We start from the raw sequence: 22054 nt of genomic DNA, 5'->3' as shown, positions 1-22054 counted from the left end.
GACACTGGCAGCAGCTGAAGATGAATGGTGGCAGCAGGCAGCGGGAGTGACGAAAAAAGAAGGGAAAAAGGCAGAGAGTGTGTGTGTGTGGGGGGGTTATGGACAGAGACAGAGCAGAAAACTGAAGTACATGTAACATGACACAAATGAACAAAAGTATTTAGCTAATGATTTATTATTAAACAGTGCAGGCAGCCTTCCCCTGCCCAATCCCCCTGCCTTAGCCCAGGCCCTATTGTAGAGAGATGGAGAGGCAGATAAGCTGGGCTGTAATGGTAGTCAGATGGCAGGTGGGCTGGCTGAATCCGGGGTTAATCACTGCTAAGTGCTGTGGAAAGGGGAGGACGCGGGGCCTGGCTGAAACACTGTATGCTGGGGGGCATTGGGAGGCCAGGTAAGTCAGCCCAGGTAACTCACCTCAACGGCTAAGGGAGACAGCTGGACTCTCGCACTGGTTGGATAATGATGTGAACTCAAAAAGACCCACCACAATGATACTTTACATCAACACACTGCTCCGTCTCACTCTCTGTCTTGCTCCTTCAAACCCTGTTAGGCTCTTTTGTAGTAGCTCCATCTTGCCTTATTGCTTGAAGCATTTCCGAGTAACACAACTGATTTAATCTGTCTGAGTGGAAGGAGAGAACACTGTGTAACAGAGTAACGCAACAAGGAAGCCTGTGGACCTTGAAATGACACTCTTCTGCAGTAAAATGAAACAACTTTGGGTGATTTTCTTTCACAGATGAATGGAATTGAAAAACTCATGCAGTACATATTAAATTTTGATTAAAGAGACTAAACTCAACAACAAAACCAGCCTGATAACAAAAAAAAAACACACACCCAGTATTTCCACTTGCATTGTTCCTTTTCATTCATGTTTTTAACTTCAGGTGCCCCCTATTGGTGACTGTCTCCACACCGATATCAGGATACATTTAGGCTTTCCTGACTCACCATGAAATACGATCCTCTGTGTGTCTGACAAACTCATAAGAAAGACAGTAATTGGAACAATTACCAAATCCATCGTGCACATTTTGTTCTGATATGCTTGCCGCCATCAGGCCCCTCTCCTAAATCATTCCCAAACGTCAGGCAAATCAAAACAAAACACGGGGAAGAGAAAACAACTTTACCGAGCAGTGACTTCTGATGGGCCATTTCTGCTGGAGACTGTAGTCTGTGTGGAGGTGGGCCTTACTGATCCCTTAACATGAAACAGGCTGCTACTCTGGGCTATGGAGAGCTGGAACTATTGAAGGTATTGGTGCACTCCAGCACATGAGCTGTTGTATTTGGAAATAAAAGCTGCACAAACAGGAGTCTTCATTGCACGCAATCTGCCCTGTAATGTGAGGAAAAAACATGTACATACACAGGCCATCTCAATTTCCACTCTTACACACACACACACCCTCATCTTAAAGCACAACTATCAACCATATAGTATATTCCTCCATTTCCTCCTATAAAATGGAGTTGTCGTAAACAACAAATGAAGTCATCTTGTTTTAGTAGAAGAAAAGAGGAGAGGTCAAGTTGAACAGAGAGCCTTAGTTAAATCATCTGCTTGTAGTAAACAGTTGAGAGGAACATCTATCAGCCGGGCACGTGCCACTGACAGTATAATAATAAGGTAGCAAGAGCTGGAGCGTGTACTGAAAACAGATAAAGAGAGCCACTTCCCTCCAGAGTCACAAGGAGAGTGCAGAGTTGCAATGGAAGAAAGGGAAGACAAACAGAAAGAGAAAAGTGGCTCATCACCTTTTCCATCATCATGGCGTGTGGTGCTGGCGTGAGTGCGCTGCACACCCTGTTCATAATCACAAGGGTACTGTTCATTGTTCAACATGACCCACCGGACATGAGTGACAAGGTGGGCAGCCGGGCTCTGTGCTACTGTGCAGATAATTACCTCATGACGACAAAGTGAACTTTGATGTCCAGTCTCCCGCTGTAATGCTTTAATGACCTTAGAGCTGGTATTTCTGCACGTCTATGCATATATTTTTGTGAAAGAAAAAAAAGAAGAAAAAATGCCTGCACACACTCAACTAACCTACATGCTTGTAAATTAGCACACACTCTCTGGCACACAGGCATACAAGGCTTGAGCCGCCAGTAGGCTTGATGTCAATCAAGAGGGTGTCTAATTAAAAGTAACAGGAGGAAGCTGCTGGGGACAGCAATCGCTATCGGACTCCCATTTTCATATGAATGGCCTTTTTTAATTAAACTCAACAGCTAATAAGCCTCAGTATCCAGACCATGTAGCGGTTTAACAGACAAAGAGCCACAGAAAAAACACGCACATACACACACGCAGAGGAGAATGAGGAATGAAAGGTAAAGACAGCAGGATGAATAATGAAGAGCAAGAAGCAGAGTGATACATTGCCTTTGAACCTGTTGGCTCCCCTTTGTTTGTGCAGGCGCTTTGCCAGAAGCTATTGTTGTCAACAAAGTTTATTTAGCACTGATGGTATTAAAGAACACAGTCAAACAGAATTTGCTTTTGCCATTAGACAGGAAGAAATGAAAGAGGGGTAAAAGAAAGCACATAGAGCGCTATCTTTTCCTCAGATTAAAAGGAGCGCCTACAAACAAAGTGGGCACGGGTGTGTTAGTTACTCTGTCCCACAGCTGAAGGCTAATTAGAATTGTGTTTGAGTTTGGGTGACTGGATCAAACATAAAACAGCATTCAAACTAAACAAAATGTCTTTATTAAAGCCAACAAAAGGAAAAACAGTACAGTCTTATGCCAAATGATTTCGTATATCACATCTTAGTAGAATAATAAGAAATAACATAATCTCATTCCCATCATTGGATGTAGCAGCAATTTTTAAATGAAAATTAAACAAGCATGGCAGTATTTGCCAGTGACACCAATTTAATGCCTAGCAGCATGTTTATATGATGTGCAGCCTTGAACTGCCAAGCTGTAACAATGGCATTAACCAGCTTCAACAAATGGTTTGTTCATGGGCCAGACATAATTACAGTAGAGTGTTGATCCTCTTTCTAATTGAAATTAACAACCCATTCAAATCCAGTATTTCTGAAAGAAAAAAAGGACAAATTTTCTGTGTGTCAGCAAACATACATAATCACATCGGGTTATTAAGATGTTTGAGAAGAGAGAATCTGCACAAAAGGCCAAATAAACGTACGATTCCCACCCTGCTAAGATATCTTTGTGGAAGAGATTATGGTTCCATTCAAACAAACACGACAAATCTTCATTTTTTCCAACCTTTTACAGCAGATAAAAGCCTTGGATCCCTTTGCCACACTAAATCCCAGATCAACTTCTCCGTAGCTATTCAAACCACCCAGCAGGTTGTTTCTAAAAGGCTTGAAAGTGAGCGGGGAGATAGCCAGCTCTGGCATCTCAAATGAGCTCTCTGCGCTGCCATGACGTACGCTTCAATCGCTAATTCTCTCGCTTCTTTACTTCTTCAGAAACTTTTAACATCATGACCCCAAGAAACATTTGCAAACTATAACAATAAAATTAACATGTAATGAGCAAAATAATTGCACATCAAACGCTGCTCGATGGTGAAGCGCGAGCTCGGAAGAAAGGGCCCAATTTACAGATTACATGGCTCATGACTACCGAAGTTCAAAACACAGAAATTGGTGGAGAAGTGAGGAAAAAAGGACCCTTCCAAAACGACTCAGAAGCATTCTTTAAACTTGTGTAATGGATACGCTGCAGGCAACTAGGCGAATTTACCATGCAAAGAATCTCCATTCTGCACGCAGCACTTCAAAGGAGAAAGGAACTGAGTTTGAGGGAGCCAGTGGGCACAGGGAGAGGGAACTCAGAGATGCACATTTGTCTCCCGGAGTGACAGAAATTGTGGTGGTGGTGGCGGCGGGGGGGGGTTAAAGATTTAGCTGATGTAGGGCAGAGTGTTAGTTCAGTCAACATCATAGTGCTTCCTCAATCTTCGAGAAAAAAGGCAAATACAGAGAGAAGAAATGCTGGGAAAGTCAAAACGGAAGGAAAAACACATATCAAACTCAGAGAGGACACAAGGCATTTTCTCTCAGAAGTTAAACAGAGAGCTGAAGAAAGATAAAAATATAGAGGAAGGGGAGAAACATGGCCCAGGCGACAATAGGCCAAGTTGTTGTGTTGCATTTCTCTCTATCAGGCAGAGGTCTTTTATGTTGTGTTCGTAGAGGAAGTAGAGGGGAGCAAGAGATTACGCTAGAAATGATAAAGTGACCATTGCAATGGTGTGTCTTACCATCAGATAACCACAACAGCCGAGATAATTCTGAAAATCGCCTAAAATCTGTGATACTCTTTGGACAGCAATGGAAAACTGATACCACTTTAACAAGTCAACAAGTGGGTGAACGTTGAATATGGCCCATGATCGCCTCAGTTCCAAACGCTCTCAGAGTGTTGTGAATGCAACGTTGTGGTAAACGTGGCCCCGTCCACCTTCTCAGGTGAGACACGGGAATCAAATTTCAATACAGACATTTTTTCAAGAAAATTCCAAAGTATGTGTAGCTCCGAGGAATGTCACACTGAGGTGTCCCAAAATGTTCAAGAAAGACATTTCCTTGGCCTCAATATTTCATGCTCATTTCTCACACTGCCTCTGCTCTCACCCCTCGCTCAACCCCCCCCCTCACAAGGCAGCCTCCTTCTCCTGTTCTGGAGTCTTATCTGATGGGAGCCCTGCCACTGTTTGCATAAAACACTGTTTATAAGGGGTTGCATATGTTAAAACATTAAAAGAAACATTAGAATGCACACACGAATGTTGCATAGATGTGAACACACTGACAAGTGGAGCTCCTCTGACCGAACTAAAGAAATAAAAAGCTGTAACTGACATGCAGCAGGTTGGCTTCTCTTTGTTTTATCAAAGTAACAAAAACAGTCCACGCTAAACACACACACACACACAAAAACACACATTTAAGTTGCTCAAAAGCATGATTCATCTAACTTTCCCTCCAAAATCGTATTGGTTTGAAATTAACTGTTTTGTTTTCACAATTTCTTTTTTAGGAAAGAATAAAACTACATCACAGAATATTTGTCCTCCTTTCAAACGAGAATGTTGTCGTTAATGCAGCATGATGTAACCACACTGCCAAAACAAAAAGATTTGTAAAATTTCATTTAAAATGTCATAACAACTATTAGTGGCCTAGTTACTGGAGTCAAGCATTGCCAGCTTACACCTCCCGAAATTGGGTGATATGTATAATCTTACTTTCCCCTTATTGATGCGTCTCTCTGACCTCATCACAGGGCGCTCCTCGAGCAATCTGTAGTGCGAGTACAGTGCAAGTTTTGACAGGCTCTATTTTACACAAAAATATATTTTCCTAACCCCAAAAGACAATAGTCTTATACAGGACTCACAAGAGACAAAAACCACCAAACGCCAGGACAAAAGAAATGTGATCAAATGTTCTCACATCGAACTTACTTATTACAGAGTAAAAGGGACTAACTAATGATGGCAATTTGTATCATAATAATCTCCTCAGCATCTTCATTGTAACACTGTCCACGAGGTCCTTTTTATGAAGATTACCCTGTGAAGGCTGGCGATAATTGCTGTGGCAGCAGCCCACACATATCATTAGTCTTTCCATCAGTCTCACCTCATTTTCCCCATTCCGACTGGTGAGTTGACCACTACTGCACTCAATTAAAATTCCACCATTTGTTTTCTCTGAAAATTAGGTTAATTTACACTAATTTACTTAACTTAAATCTCGGGCTCCAGTGTTTCAAAAGTCCTCGCTGTTTGTTTAACATGCAACTTGAACTATGCGATTTTTATGTCAGCCCTTCCTCCACCCACTCCCACCCATTCTCTTAAACTCATATACACTTATCAATGCTCCGTGTAGTCTAAGCCAGAGAGACCTCTCCTCCTCGTCTCGGTTTAAAATGTAGATCAAAGAAGGTTAGATTAATCAGATACATCAAGATATGGTTATGATTGCTCTGCCATATCACTTCCTGGGGGAAGTTTTTCTCTCAGCTTGTACTACAGGATGACTCCCTGATATCTGAACAGCCAACAATAGCTCTCTATGCTTTAGTTGGTCACGTCAACGTGTCTTTTCCTGTGAGGAAGGAGCCCTTTAAAGTGAACAGCCAGGGAGTAAGGTTCCCAGGAAGCTGAGGAGTGAGAGTTGTGTATAGATTGGAGAGGGTGCTGTCAACAGAGTCGAGCCTTTTGCCCTGAGACATGACCTAACAACTTCCGGGTCATGTCGTGGTAGCTTTTCTTAAGGTTACTCAGAGTGCCAGCAGGGTTTCACATGACCTCCGGCACATAGCATTCCTCAGCACAAATATCGTGAAACGCTATTCCTTTCTCCCTCATGCCAATCCAACCACACAGACTGAGTCGTCCTTCATAGATGTGTGATGTGTGGACATCAAGCTGGGGTGAGGTTAATGTCAGCAGCTGAGTCATGGGGGTTAATGGAGGCGATGGCAAGTGCACGAAGTCTTAACTGTAGTGGGCTTTTCCTTTGAGCACGCGTGACAGAAGATCATCATCATTAGAGACGAGGGTATGAAGCTATGAGCTCATCATGAACTCCTGATAGTGCTCATTTGTCATATCAACAAAGGGGATAACTAACTCACGCAAGAAAAGTGTCAGCATGTAAATGTGAACTCCGCCAAGTTATGTCTGTATTTTGTATCTAATAACATTTTTTCTGATGAGATGAAAAACTAAATGTCTCTTGATGTGTTATGAAGCGAGGAACGGTTGGGCCTTACAGACAACGCACACTGCTAGGGTACAGGAGGTTCTGTTGATTTAAAAAGTGCAACTTAAACAAGGCATTTTTCAGAAAAAAATAGCTTATAAGCGGTTTCTTTATCCTTTTTTTAAATAACAAAAAAATGCTGTGCATCACTAGATGCACAAATAGAAATTCACCCCTTTTTTTTGATTGATTAAACTTCAACTGTGCAAAACGTAAAAAAAAATTAATACAAACATTTACCAATATTTTATTCACAATAGAACATAGAAAACATACTGAATGTTGAAAGTGTGACCTTTTTCAACATATTAGCTAATTTTCAAAAATCAATATTAGACCTCTGCGGTCTTCGGGGCCTCACGTGGCCCTGCGTTAAAAACACTGGAATAGAAGTCTCTGCACGGGCTCAGTACCAGTTCAAGACGTCACCGTCTGCCGTCTTCTCTGGGCTCAGTGAAAATGGACTGAGGCAAAGTGGAAAACTGTTCTTGCAAGTCATGGATACCGCTTCCATGACTTCAGAAAATGGGCTAAAAGAGGAGAGCATTCATCCAGCACGTTATGAGCTAGTATAAGTCATAGTTTCAGTGAGAACATGGCATGGGCAACTTGTACCAATGCCATCTAGATTAAGGCTTTTTCAGGGAAGGCCTTGTTTAGTTCAGCAACACAATGCATATTTTCTGGAAGTCTTACAACGGCATGGCTCAGTACTGAAATAGCCTGAGTGATACAGTGGCATGTCTACTATCCAGCCACTGTTGGCCAGCAAAAACATTTGTAATATGGAATTAAAAACACAATGAACAACTTCAGTCTCCAGACGCTCTCATCGTTGCATCACTGTGGCAAACATTTGCATTTTCAGCCTTTCTCACGCAATCTTCTGGCAATTTACAAAAAAATACAAGGTTTTAATGATTTGCAAGTCACTGTGTTCCGTTTTTGTTTGCATTGGATGCAGCATCCCAGCTTTTGTAAACTCCACACTGTCCGTTCCTTACAATGTGTATACGAGAATTCTGTAGTTGTTTATTAGGACAATGTCGAGCAAAAAGCAAAAACCTTGCATCAAAACTGCTTAAATGTCTACAAAAGAAAAGAAATTTCAAAAAGCGAAATGTGTATTTTTTTGACTTACTGAAATACACACTTAATACATGTTGTATCTTTTTCTACGGGCTGCAGTTACTCTGAAGCTGGACTGAGGGCATATGAAGGGTTTTGCATGGCACAGAAATTCTGTCTCCATAAAGCAACAACAGGAAGTAGAATTAAGGACAGACTAATGGACAATCATAGTTTCTGGCTCTTTTCACTCTCATTTGTTCCTTTAGTGTGAGAACATGGAGCTTCAAGCCCCCTGGCACATAAAGACAGTGATATCTGCACTTTGTTCATTATGCTGCACAAGTGATTGCCCATTTTCCCATTTCTTGGCTTTTATTCATTTTAATTCATCCTTTAGTTGAGCCATTTCCCCAACCACACTGCTCTGCTTAGGCTCCAGGTCTGTTCTCTATCTCTTAATTCCCCTCTGACAGGTGGAACTGAATGAAGCACCAAAGACATTAAAAAACTACATCTACAAAGTTTCTGTGTTTAAAGAAAAAGTGTTATTCATCCTACGGCACTGTGTTTCAAATTTGAGCATATGAACAGGTGGCATTCATAAAGGCAGCTAATCAAAGAACACTTTTCTTCAAACACACGACAACTTTCACGTCCTCGGTTCTCCTTCCAAAGTTAGATAACGCAGCTTTGTTGGTTTCAGTTGCTGACAGCATTCGGTCTTCCCGTCTCAGCACCTGTCTAGTCAGACTAAAATAGACAGGGATGGGTAGAAGAAAGGATGGTGCACTGCAATATGGCTCCAATTGTTTAAGTATGCTTGAGAGACAGCCAAAAGAGACAGACACACCAACCCGGGCCAAAAGACAGCTTATTGAATGGTGTGTGTGGAGTTGGGGGCAGCATGGATGGAAGATGTCAACATCCCTTCTTCGTCGTGCCCATCTCCATTTGCATAATTCCCATTCCCAATGAGCAACAAAGAAAGGAAGGAGATGCTCATACAAAAAACTAAATTGACGAAGGAACAATGGTGGCCTGAAGGGTCATTTTGTAGTGGCTACAATTTTCAAAATCACGGGTTAATATTTTGTCAGGTTAGTTTTGGAAAACACAATTTTGCCAAGCTCAGTCAAACTCAGGCTTTGTCTGATTTGACAAGCAAAATACATCAAGCGCAAATAGACTTCAAACATTCAAGAAGAAATAAAAAGAAAAGGATGCCTTTCAATGAACACACATACAGGCACAGGGGATGGTGGACATGTCAGTGATTAATGTTCATCCCTTTCAAAGTTGAGTTTAAGATGCATAAATCACTAAGGACCACAGCCCCCAAATCCTATCAAAAGAAGGAACGAGCAGCAAACAGCTTTAATGGACAGCTGCATTTAAAACACAGACATTCCCCAAAAGTTTGATTTCAGAGAAAGTTTTACAGAAAAAGGAAAAATGGACATAGCTGTGTTGCTCTACTGAAAGTTTTGTTCATGGTCTAATGGGTAAAAGGACACGCAGAGCTGGCAGGTGTAGGGAGTCAGAGTGGCGGATGTGAGGGCGAATGAGAGGGTGGGCAGGCAGGCAGGCGAAGATAGATGATGGATGGTGTTGATACAGAAGGAAGCAGCCTCGCTTTATCTAAGCAGCACAAGCCAGACCTGCCGGGGTGATGGGTGGGCTGTCAACCCTTTGTTTATGGACCATCTCCCATCTCCTATATGCCCCAAAAACCAAAATCACTCAAAAACAGCAACTACCTCCTCACTGCTTGTCTCTTCATCTCTGACTGTTCCATTTTTCCCTCTAACTAAACCTTTTTGTCTTCCTAACTTTGTTTGAGATATACAGTTAGAAAAAAGGAGAACGTTATGGGATCCATTCAATTTTACCTCCTTTGGTTGGCAAGTGTGGAAAAAATAAATATTACATTTATCGTGATCATTTTAGCTGTTGATAATAGGACGCGTCTCTCATACATTTAAGTCGATGGAGGACAAAAGAGAAGACGGAACGGGCGAAAAAGAAACAGAGAAAAGGGAGGAAGTGAATCTAATCCAACCATATCCCCACGAGTTGCACGCTTCCAATTAACGAATGGTTGGTTTATCAGTCTCCAACGGATGATTGCTGTTTTTAATCATTTTCCTTTTTTCCACTCTATCAGTTCTTCTCACTCTTATCATCTAACCCCCTACTCATGCAGTCTTGCTTCCCAACCCATCTCTGTTCAGCACTGCCTCTGTTTCATCGTGGTTCTCAGGGAGCCGCTCTCTCATGCTGCGTCCAGCATTAAAGCTCCGTCTGTCTATTAAATAAAAACTTTGATGTGCGAGTTTAAAATGTATCTGTGATCGTTCTTTGACCACTGACACAGCACCCTCCACAGTGAATTAACCATCTCCGCATGCCAAATGAATGAAACTTTAAACAAAAAAAAGAAGAAAACTGTGCGATCACTAAAGAACACGACAATAACAGAGGCGCTAAAGTCATGTGAAATGAGACTGAGACCCAGAAAGTGATCCACAGTCTTGGAAGTTTTGAGTATTTTGCACTGGACAGGAAGGTTTGTTCAGGTCTTTTTCTCCTAACTCTTCCAGAAACACAGCTGTAGCCCTATACAAACACTTCCTCTTTCAGCTGCCTTCATTGGTGTGATTGATCTGATGACCTGAAATGTGCCCGTCCCACTGATCAATCTGTCCACTTCGCCCTGTGGTATGGTAATAAATGGGGGCTGATGGGCAGGTGATGGAGCCGCAGTTATGGATTTAATTTACTCGACGCCTTACTCTGACAGAGACTCATAACGCGCCGACACAGTGCTGTAATGGTTATGCTCAGTCACCTCTTGTTGGGCAGAGACGGGGGCGGACGTGTATGATGTGTGTGGATTAGGTTTGTGTAGCGCCAAGCTCGTGTGTGCGTTCATAGAGGCTCAATGATTCAATGCTGTTGCCTCTCCTCCCTCTGGTCAAGGTGTTATTGAGAGTGGGGCTGTTATCTCTGTCGATGAGGTCGTCTGCTGCCTCACTAACGGGGAGTACACCAACCATACAAATCCCAGCAAGCTGTGCAGCGTGTACGGGTGGGTCGTCTCTAGCCACATCCTCCTGGGTGGGCTATAACTCATCCCAAGATAGGGATAGGACCTTATCTCAGTCCCCCTCCACAGGCCTGCCCCTCTCCAGCTTTGTCTTGGGGAAAAGATTTTCTGGTGCCCTGGTGTGTGAGTTATTGTTGGGGTTAAGATGACTGAATAGGCCTGTCTGTTTGGACTGTCTAAATAAATTTATGTCTGTGTAGGCAGAGGAATGTGGAACTGAATGTGTGAGTGTTTATACAGTATGTATATGCACATGGAACAGAGATTTATCAATTACCTAAACATTCTTAAGTTGTGTATGCTCATCTTAATGTACACCATTCCATCCGCTAAAACATTATGGTCATAAGTTATTTTATCATGTGAAGGGCATTATTACAGTTGCATCTAAGGGTTGCCCCCCCCCTCACAGACTCCCCTCCACTCATGCACCCCGTCCACACCGCCTTTCTCTGTCATCTTGGCCTATCAATCAAAAATGTATTAAGTCCAGAGTCGGGGCCGATCAAAGGCAGAATTCCTGGGAGGAGAGCAGATAAGGCCTATCTCATTAATAAGTGCTTTACCATCGTAGGGGCCCGCGCGCCTCGCCACACCCAGCCTGCCTTCCTTTGATATCTAATTATCCATCCGTTTCATTCTGTCAAAGAGGGAGGAGAGGGACGACTCACAGTGTCATCGCGATGAAATATTGTTGCCTGTGTGTGTATGTGTGTGTGTGTGTATATCAGGATACAGGCAAGAGGCTGCATCCAAACACTGTGACATGCAGAAAATCCAAATGTGCAGAGAGTGGCACATGTAAACAAATGCAAATAAGGTGTTCTTGCAAAAGCACCGGTGCCTATGTTTGGAGGGCACCCCTCCTGAAAAGCTGTCATGTATACAGTGTGAGTCTGAGATGGAGAGAGGGATCTATTTTACAGAGAGTAATACTGCTTAGACTCAGAGGTGTCTTACAAATCTTCCTTTTAACAATTTGTAGGAGCATCGGGCTAAAAGAGTGCTCCAATGAGCTGCAGAGGGATAAGGATGGTAGTTGGTGAGGAAAGAAACAAGATATTAAAGCATCAAAGTAAGATACAGAGGAGAGGGGACAATGGAAGGAGTTCAAGGGTTAAGAGGATTTTTAAGAAACACTAGGTAAAGACTGATGGACAAAGAAGAAGAAATGAAGAAGGAGGAGAGAAGACAGGAGAAATGAGAGAATGGGGAATGGAAGGGAGAGAAAGAGCAGGGCATTCTTTTGCCTTCTCTCCTTGGTTTTCTGTAAGAGTAGCTCAGGAAGATAAGGCTAAAAGGTCCGTCAGTCTGTTGTGGAACAATCCGTTCTGTGTCCCTCTCCTTCTCTCGCTCAAGATACTGCCTTTCTCTCTGTCTAATGGCACAACTCAGATTTCTAGCGATGCCTCTTGTGATATGGCTCATCTCTGGTGGCATGGTTTACTGACATCACTCGTCCAATACAATATACACCAGTACAGGACAAATCAGCCTCAAGTTTAATTTGACAGAAAGACATTCAGGAAGCGCTTTGGTTGCAACTCTTTAAAGCGCAAACCTTCAACGTTGCTAATATTCAAACCGGTTTCATTAATTGATAAAAAAAAAAAAAGGAAGACAATTCAAAGCCACAATAAAGAGCTGAAATTATGTCTTAACTTAAACGAGCTGCTCAGACCTTCATCCCTAATCTCTCAAAGCAGAGCTCAGAGACAAACACAAACCAAGGAGGATTTAGAAGAATAAAACCAACAGAAAACACAGGCCCAGTACAGAACAAAGGCTCCAAAGTCTGCCTCCCCATCCCATGTCCTTTCTCAAAAAGACACCTTCATCTCTTGGCGTTCATGTTAAGAAGAGGCTTTTCTCAAGAAGGCGTGTCAAAGACATGGGTCACAATGTTTACAAAGGCGACTTTTAAAGCATCCCCATGGCTTTTATTTCTTGTTTCAAGGGATTGAAATTAAATGAAATATATTGAACACAAAATTAATTTACAGCTGAAAAACATTTCCTGTTTTAAATGGATGGGTTTAAAGACGAAGAGAACATCTACAAAGGTAATAATTGGTCAAAGAAGCAAATTAGTTTAGGTTTAAAATTTTGTTTTGAATTCATACGTTCCTGGGAAGATTGTGAAGCGAGTCCAGCAAACACTGAGGCAATCGCTCATGAGTTTACCAAAATATTTCAAAGTCGCACTTCTCATTAAATTAAATAAAGAAAAAAAAGATCCATCATCCCCCATCTGACGTTGAGACACAAGTTAATCAGTGAATAATCAGCTGCTCTCTTTTCCTCTCACTACATCTCTCTGTCTCGGTCTGTGGTCGGTTGTGAAGCTGCCTGAGGGTTTGAATAACTGTCTGGTGCCAGGCTGCCTCACCCCAAGGCCATGTGGGAGATGAAGAGGAGGTCAACAGAGGTGTGTGTGTGTGTGTGTGTGTGTGTCAGTGTCTGTGTGTGCATGTGGGAAGGTGTGTGCCTCTGGCTGAAGACGTTTATCGAGCTTGTAAAAATAGAGAAATGGAACGATAGAGAAATGGGAGAAGTGTGTCAATGCAAAGATATGGGAATAGGCGGAAAGAGAGATGCATTTAGTCAGCCATGAAGGCTTTACACTATCAGAAAAGCACCTGAAAATGTAAAAAGAAAAAAAAAAAAAGACCACCAAACTATCAACTTTTAAATGAGAAACTTGAGTCCATTTTCAGTCTTATGAGAGGTTAACAACACGCCTGCGTTCTCCATCCATACTGGTATCTCCCCAAATTTAAGAGAAGAACATTTAGATAGTAGTTGTGGTGATTACATAAGAATACACACAAGAACTGCACTGCAGTTGCAACCACCTTGAGCTAATCTTTTCAACCAGCTAACACCTTTCCCTTGAAGGACTACTTGGTTTGAGATTACACCTCAGACACACAGGCAGATGAAAGAGAGGTCAGGCAGCCAGGATGAACCTCTTATTGGGCCGGTCAGGGATAGAGGGGCGGGCCTGCCTGGGTGGCAGTGGCTACACCCCTGAACGAAACGGTCTGGTTTTGATTTGGTTCAGCAGACACTAAGACACAGCAGAGTCTTCCTTCATTTTGCTTTTTTTGCTCAGAGGATACCATGGCTGACACGGGTTAGTAGAGGGTGACAGGGAGGTCAGGTGGGCTCCAGTTGACTGTGCCCTGAGGGGGAATCCTGGGGAGGGATAGCAGTGTGATAGTAGGAGGAGCGGGGGTCCCTCAGGAGTGCTGCCCCTCCCAAAACAAAACAAACAAACAGAGTGGTCCTCTGATCTAATCGGACTCTAAAGCCCTCAAACCAGGCTGCCTGGAGCAGCAGCTTGTTGTGACTCTTCATTTAGGAGCACTGTCACCACACTACCTTTACTTCAGCCTTTGTTATCATATGATGCAGCATTACAATAGAGCCTGGATGCAAAATTCTCTAAAGTTTAGACCAGATGAAGAGACGTGTACATTCAACTTGTTTACAGAATTCATCACACAAAGTCATGTTTGTGCACAATGAGAGGGATCAGTACAACTGTGGGTGTTTTCCATCGGCTGGTGCCTGACTGAGTGAACGTATTTGGCTTCTGAAATTTTGACCCAAACATTCCTTCTGCTTCTGTGGTTTGAATCTTTGCTTTGGTTTAGACAGTAGACTAAACTTCTCACTGTCTAACTGTTACAACAACACAATGCTAAAAAAGGTCACTCCTTCTTTGCGGGGCTGCAGCCAATTGCAGCGCTGTGTTCTGTCAGCTGACCAGTGAGAAAAGATAAGGGTGAGATTAGACCAATCAGGGGTCAGGCTGAGGTTATCACAACCACTCCAAAACTAAAACAGATGGGGAACAGAGTGCATGCACAACTCAACATCTACTGTCAAGACTCGTATCTTTACGCCGTGTTTTCCCCTGCTCCATTGGACTGAAAAAGGATTTCAGACTTAGTTTTGGTTTTAAATTCTGGTCATCCTGTTATAGCAAAATGGAGAGTGAATCAGCAGGTCCGAGGCATACGATGCAAATGATGATAAGATTTGTAAGTTTAACACAGTGGCTAAAGCTCTGCCCTTTATGAGGACACACAGCTTGTTCAAATAATTGCACAGCTTCATGTGTAAAAATTCAGATAAGTGTACACTTGTGTAAGTTTATCGTTTGTAACGTTTTAGTTCACTCTAGAGCATTTGTCAAGGTGGCAAGAGCTATCAGAGTTGTCCATCTCTTGATAAATCAGCAGAATTACAAATAAAAGTTCTTCCCTTGCTTTCAGGTGACAAAACTAGAGCGACTTAAACTTTGCCTCGAGAGTCAAAATCAAAACTAGTCTGTTTTGCCCAACTCCTGTCGTCTGTCAGTCTGCGTGTGCGTTTTTCCCCCCACTTTGTCTATTTTTGCATAATTGTTTGCTTATTTTCTTCATTATCTCAACATCTGGAATTCAACTCCCCGCAGTGATAAACATTAGGCCCCTCTCAGTCTCTCACTCCTTCCTTCTCTCTCCAACTCCTTACACCTAGATGAGATGGAATTGTGATCAACAACGCCGTGACAAGAGGACACAAGACTTTCGTCCCGATGGAAAAACAAACAAACAAAACCAGTGGGGATAAAATGGTGGAAATATGTACAGCATCTTATCACAGATGCTAATTGTTTCCGTGTGCGAGGGGAGGGTGGCGGAGAGAGACGGAGCACGTGAGGGAGGGAAAGAGGAACTTGAGAATATCCTCCCTGTGCTTTTGGCCTGTGCCTGACTTCAGATGCTAAGCCCTCTCTCAAGAAAAGGTCAACACTGGGTTCAACTTTTCACCCCGGCAGCCTGAGAGAACACACTAAATACCGAGGATTACACCAAGGTGTGCTGCAATATCGGCCAGTCTTCCACCGCATTGCAGAGCAGACTACACAGCAAAATTCAAAACCCCAACATTCAACGATGCCCTTTCCCCTTTTAAAAGCAAATGCCACAAAAATTCACTGGAGGAGAAACAATGAGTGCATGTGATAAAGAGGCCATGTACGTAAATAATATCTGTGGGAACTAACAGCTGTAAAGAACAAACGACAACAAATTCTGTGATTTCTGTTGTCAAATTACTTCCAAATTAAATTCTCAAAATTTTCATTCATTCAGATCAAAGGAAACACCAAAGATTCTTGTAAACTTGTACTCCTGTGAGGGCAGACCACAGTGCCAACAAACCAGTGAGCTAGTATCACTTAACTATTGGGAATCATGTCTAATGCTGCGGAGTACATGAGAGTGTGGGCTGTGTGTGTGCGTGTGTGTGTGTGTGTGCGCACAGCAATGTCATCGCCAGTCAGGTGTAACTGAACCGACGGACAGACAGACAGGAGGGCGGCCGGCTGGCGTCAGCAGCCACACGCCTGTCACGACACACCGCACGCCACAAGGCCACATACCGCAGCACCCACACTGCGTGCACACAATGAGCGCTTAGTCTCCCGCATCACGCACCAGCGGCAGCAGCAATGTGAAATATTCACACAGGGACAAAAGGTAGAGAGACGCGTGGGTGAGAGAGAAGACCTGTGAGGGGAAGACGGAGGACAGAGTTTAAGAAAGTGAGACCAGAACGGAGGAAGTGAGATGAGATTAGAGCATTTAGCAAAGTGAAGTATTCAGAGAACTACCTTACTGCACAGCACTGGGAGACATTTTTGCCACCATCATGTTGTTGATGTATCGCCTTCAAAAGTCTGTAATTAAACAGCTTTTTTCAGAAAGACTCAATTCATCCAGTAAATGCTGTACAATAGTCACAGTTACTCCTGAAAAAGTTCATCACGAACATCACTAGTTGTACGAAAATAAAATAAAAAAAGGTTTTCCTCCATTTCCTTTTTTGCACGACTGTTAATTAAGTCTGGTCTGTTGTGAACTGTTGGTAGGACAATAAAAACAATCTAAATGAAATTGGAAGCTGAGAATGAGGGATGTTTGCCTTCTAAAAACATTCCAGATTTACTGTTAAATAAAATGATCAAAGACATAAATATATTAACCAGTTTTTAAGCAAATTAAGTGACCTCTGAGTTGTGACAAAACTTTGATTTAGTCAAAATATTCCAGTGGTGTTATGGAGAACTGCTATTTTGCTTTAAAAATGAATTAACTAACTAATACACTGAAATAAAATACAAAACCAACAATGGCTTGGTGTTTGTAAGTAAATTAAAAAACTCCAAAGATCTCCCAGAAAAAAAAAATCTAAGTTGCTGTTGTGAACCCAGAGGGAGACTCAGTTCAGAGACACTCCAGATGTTTTACAGCTCTCTCTCGCCCTCTGGTGGATCTGCAGGAGACCTACACCAGTATTCCGTTCCGACTGCACAACTCGCCACCTTCCTGAAGTTCAGACCGAGCCGAGGTTTCAAACCTCGCAAATATGTTGAGAACGGACAACAAAAACATTAATTTCAGCCATGTGTAGACATTGCCTGAGCATTTTCTGCAACAGAGGCCAAACGGAGTACAGCGAGGCCCTCTGAAACTACTGCAGACACCATGAGCCCATGCACATCTGGTGTTAATCAGCAAAGCTTACACAAACACACACGTAAAGAGTCAGACACACACAGGCCAACACTTCTGCAAAGATCCCCCTTCAGAAAATCCCTCTCAACTCCTGAACTTCCGACATGACTGGGGTAAACACACTTGCCCTGAATCTATTTTCAATTTCCCTGAGGGAACCTCCCAAAGGGATTAATAAAGTCGTCTGTCTATCTATCTATTAGCACACACGCCAACGTAATAAGAGCAATGGAAGGAGATATCTCATCCACAAACTAACAGAATACATTTTAGACTCACTGCATAGAAGCAACCAAAGGCCAAATCTACCCCAGCACGATGGACAAGGGGACCTCAGACAGGATGACTGCAGTGCAGAGTGAACGGCTCACAGATAGAGCCACATTTCCACCAGCGGTTCAACTCTATCGGTGCTACTGAAAGATAAACAATGAAACGGACATCATTATGCACTGAAATGTTTCCCAAAGGCAAGAATTGATTCCAAACGATCAGAAATACACAAAGTTCTTGATGGTATTACATTATCTGACATCATGTTAACAACTGCATTAGAATTTCATGCAGGTAGAAAAGATTTTTTTTTTTTAAAAAACAGTTGCACCAAACATTTTTGGGGAGACATCAGCAGCTATGTTGCTCGTTTTTAAACCGTTGCCACCTCGTCTTCGCTCTCCTTCAACCTTTAAGTCTGTGACCTGGAAATAGATCGCAACATGCCACCTTAAAAGGATGTCTCTGTTGCTATAGTGCAGAGGCAAAGAAAGAGCAAGTTTGCCAGAGAATCTATGAGTCAGAACAATTGTCGGCGTAATTTGATCCACCGCAAATTTCCTGCTGACTGATCAACGGCTGCTGTCGAGGAGGGCTTATAATGCCACTTTCTGAAAGAAATTAAAACTGAATAAACAAGTTGTCACAGACACGGTCAATACTCATCTGACAGAAATTAAAAATGAACCAGTAAGTTATGAGAAAAAAAATAAAACAATCAAATGAGCTCTGACCAATCAGGGAGTGGACAAAGAAGTAAGGGTGTCCTATTGCGTCTTGGTTCTAGAACAGAAGTAATAGAGCCATTGGTTTCTGTATGTTGTGGGGCAGGCTCTTTGTGGATGGGGCTGATTTCCCCACAGATCCCATCAGAGCATCATGGGGAGTTTAGAGGACAGTCGAACACCTGCAATTTGTGCTGTTCTTAGTGTTTCCCAGCAGCTTCTGCAGGGCTATCCTGCAGATGGAGGCTTCTCCTGTAAGGAAGTACACCTAAACTCGTGGGTGTGGGGAGGGAACTGGTCTGCAAATGCAACTCAAACTTATTTTCAAACACAAAAAGGTTTAAGTATGTGGTAAGTGATGAAGTATCATCCAATCAGGATGCAGCAGAGCATTGCATTGTAATAAGATGAGCAGTTTGACTCATTGCTGTAGCTGATGGATGTGTGTGTTCTAGAAACAACAAGATGGTGCAAAAAGAAGCCCGACCAAACCTGCACCTGCTCACTTCAAAGTAGCCAGAAAGTGGAATGTTCTGATATCGCTGCTGTGTTTCTTTTAAAGGTTGTGTGAAAGTAATTAAGAAATAACAACAAATTTAAGAAGAAACACAAATTTATAAGTGAAACCTTAAAGTCAAGATATGATTTTCATGACAAACTAACCTGCATGTTTGTGTATCTGATGAAGTGTGCATTGGTTAATGTAAGATGGAGTTGGACCATCCAACTTGTTTATCATGTTACTTTTGAAGCCCAGCCCACTAACCCCCAACTCTAAGAAGTCAAGTTTCAAGTGGGCGTGAAAGAAATCATGTGAATGGGCAGGTAGGACTGTATCAATGTGAGCCACTGAGATGTTGAGGTCAAAAAAGATTTTCCATGTCTATGCAGAACCAGAGAAATTTGAACCCAAATGTTAAAGGCACATAGTGGCACCAAAGGGCCTGCAGTACACTCTTAATGATCCATGGTTGTCCTTTATGTTCTCTGACTTGCACTTTGTTTTGCCCCAAAAACGACATTGTTCAAAGACAGGGGATCCTGCAGAAGGAGAAAGTCATCTAAAAAAATAGAAAGAAGGACAGAGATCTACCCTGAAATATTTTGTGTGGATTAAGCTTAGAATTTTCTCAAATAAAGAGCTTTGAGACTCCCCATCATTTGGTTTAAGGTTTGAAAGACTGTTCTGTACAACTACATTTCATCACTTAAGGGCCCACATTCGTGATTTTGTAAATCTTTTGTTCCCGCAAGTTAAAAAGCGACACAAACAAAGAGCATCCCCGCATCATTCGTGGCTCACACACCTGTACGGGTCCTCAGAGGTGAGGGATTTAAGCCCCACGACTTGCTTCACCTGAGCAGCCCAATTAAACAGTCACAACAGACTTGAAGATATTTCTCGCTTGAATAGAATAAGGTTTCACGTATTTGTCTCCTGTCATTTCTCGGATACTTGGTCAGTGAACAATGTAAGACATAAAAGTACCGACTCTTTCATCAATGTCTCATCTCCACAGCTGAAAACCAACCGGCTAGCGAGCTAAAGCTAAGCGGAAAGGTTGGCAAAGTTAGCTTAAACACCAATTCTGCATTTTTGCCACAGTTTAGCACTAATTTGACCTAATTTCTAATTTGCCTGGGGTCACAAACAGGGTCTTATAACGTACAGTAACCCACTTTTATCTGTGTTATTTCCAGACAGTGAATAAAGTTGGGCTTAATGGCGTGTTTCTTACCTGTTAACCTGTCACTGTGTGCTTTGACACGCTGTTGAGTCCAGTTGATGTTGTCTTATTGGATGAGTTGGACTGAACCAACGCACACAAAAAGGGACAGTGATGGGGGGGTATCTGACTACAAATGACTGATGATCATTGCCTCTGTCAGTTTCTGAAACAGTAATATGAGAATTGATTAAAGGATTCTTGAAAAATATAAAATGACTTCGGGGAGTCTACTGTACCGATAACGAAATGGAGATAAGTTTATGTGCCCCCCTTTGATAATGGGGTGCAGTTGCCCCACTTGCACCACCATGAGTAAATACACCAGATCTAGCACTTTGATAACTAACCGTGATATAGGACTTTAAAGCAAAAGGGATAAAACATTTATTGTTCAACATTCTTTTATTTTAATAAAACATCTTTTTTTCTTTTCACTTCATCCCACCTCTTGGTCTACTTTCTAAATGCCAGCATACATCAAATCCCAAATCACATTAATTCAAATTACTGGTTGTGGTGTAACAAAATTTAGATTTAGAGAGCTTGGGATGTGTCGGCATCAAAATACAATTAGACTAATCTGATGTTTTAGTCTTTAGATAAATGAACTGCCATCACATTTCTTGTCTCGTTGAACAAGGAGGTATTACTGATTATAAACTCTTTAAATTGACTGAATTTGAAAAATTATCTCCACAGTGGCAAATAAATGCAGCAAAAGTCTGTTCATATTTAATAAATATAAAACATGCAAGAAATTACTTTTATGTTTTTGCTTTTGAGGCTGATATCTGTAAAACCTGGCTTTAAATTGTTATATTTTATGATTTTATAATAAATGTGAATACAGACGCAGACCTACTCAAGGAGCTCTATGCTTGAGGATTTTATGGCTCTGGCAAAGCTAAAGCCATGCACTCAAATCAGGCTTTAAAATGTTCCCAATAAATTAGTCTTTCAATGTTGTATCATACACTGGCAGGTTTAGTTTAAGATATTTGTTCATCCAGAGTGAAGGATTTTACAGTTTTTTGGGAAATCAGTGTGTCGTGTGATTTAATGTACGAGGAACAGGATTTTTGATTCAAGAAAAATAAATTAAAAACTAAAATGCTAAAAGATTTATCTCTACAAGCACATAAGTCATCAAAATGATCTAGTTCAAGGGAATGTTTATCTCTTTGAAAAATGTTTAGGTCTTTTTCAAACTAGACTTCTAGGAAAGTTACAATTATGTCAAATTGGTGATCATTTCACACTTTTATCACCTTTGCGTTCGGAATCTTCTTTCTCCTCTGTGCTGCCCAATGCAGCCATGGGGCTCTCAAGGTGCTCTCTATCACTATATGGCGAATATAACATGATGTAAACTATACATACAACTAAAGGATGAAATTACTGTGCTTTACATAGATTACTGATCATGTAACACCAGGAAAACACAGTCTTACCTAAACATACCATGTTTCATCATACTCTAACAAAGTACACTGCTATGACTTACCATCACAGGTTTTTGGAAAACAGTTGCCATTATTTTTGTTATATCACCGGTAGGTCAAAGTGCTGTCATGCACACAGGGAATCCCTAAAAGTCATCACAGGCTGTGTTGACTTTGAGAGGATCCAAAATGTAAAATGTGGTGTGATACTGCTTTTAGACAGTCATTTACAAATATATATGAGGTGAAATCCTGATGCATTTAGATATTTTATTAGTGGATTTGATAAAAACAAGCCATTTACCAAAAAATCTATTAATTACTGTATATTGTGTTTAAAAGATGATTGT

At 41.8% G+C, this 22054-nt stretch overlaps 1 protein-coding gene across 1 annotated transcript in view; it reads left to right on the top strand.

The window, feature by feature from the left end:
• rpn1 (ribophorin I) overlaps positions 1-22054 on the top strand; it is a 164489-nt gene that overhangs the window by 64755 nt on the left and 77680 nt on the right. The window lies entirely within an intron of this gene.

The sequence above is a fragment of the Leuresthes tenuis genome, unplaced genomic scaffold (genome assembly GCF_036924035.1).
Source record: "Leuresthes tenuis unplaced genomic scaffold, fLeuTen1.0.hap1 SCAF_3, whole genome shotgun sequence".
NCBI lineage: Eukaryota > Metazoa > Chordata > Actinopteri > Atheriniformes > Atherinopsidae > Leuresthes > Leuresthes tenuis.
This window is presented reverse-complemented; position numbering and strand designations above follow the sequence as displayed.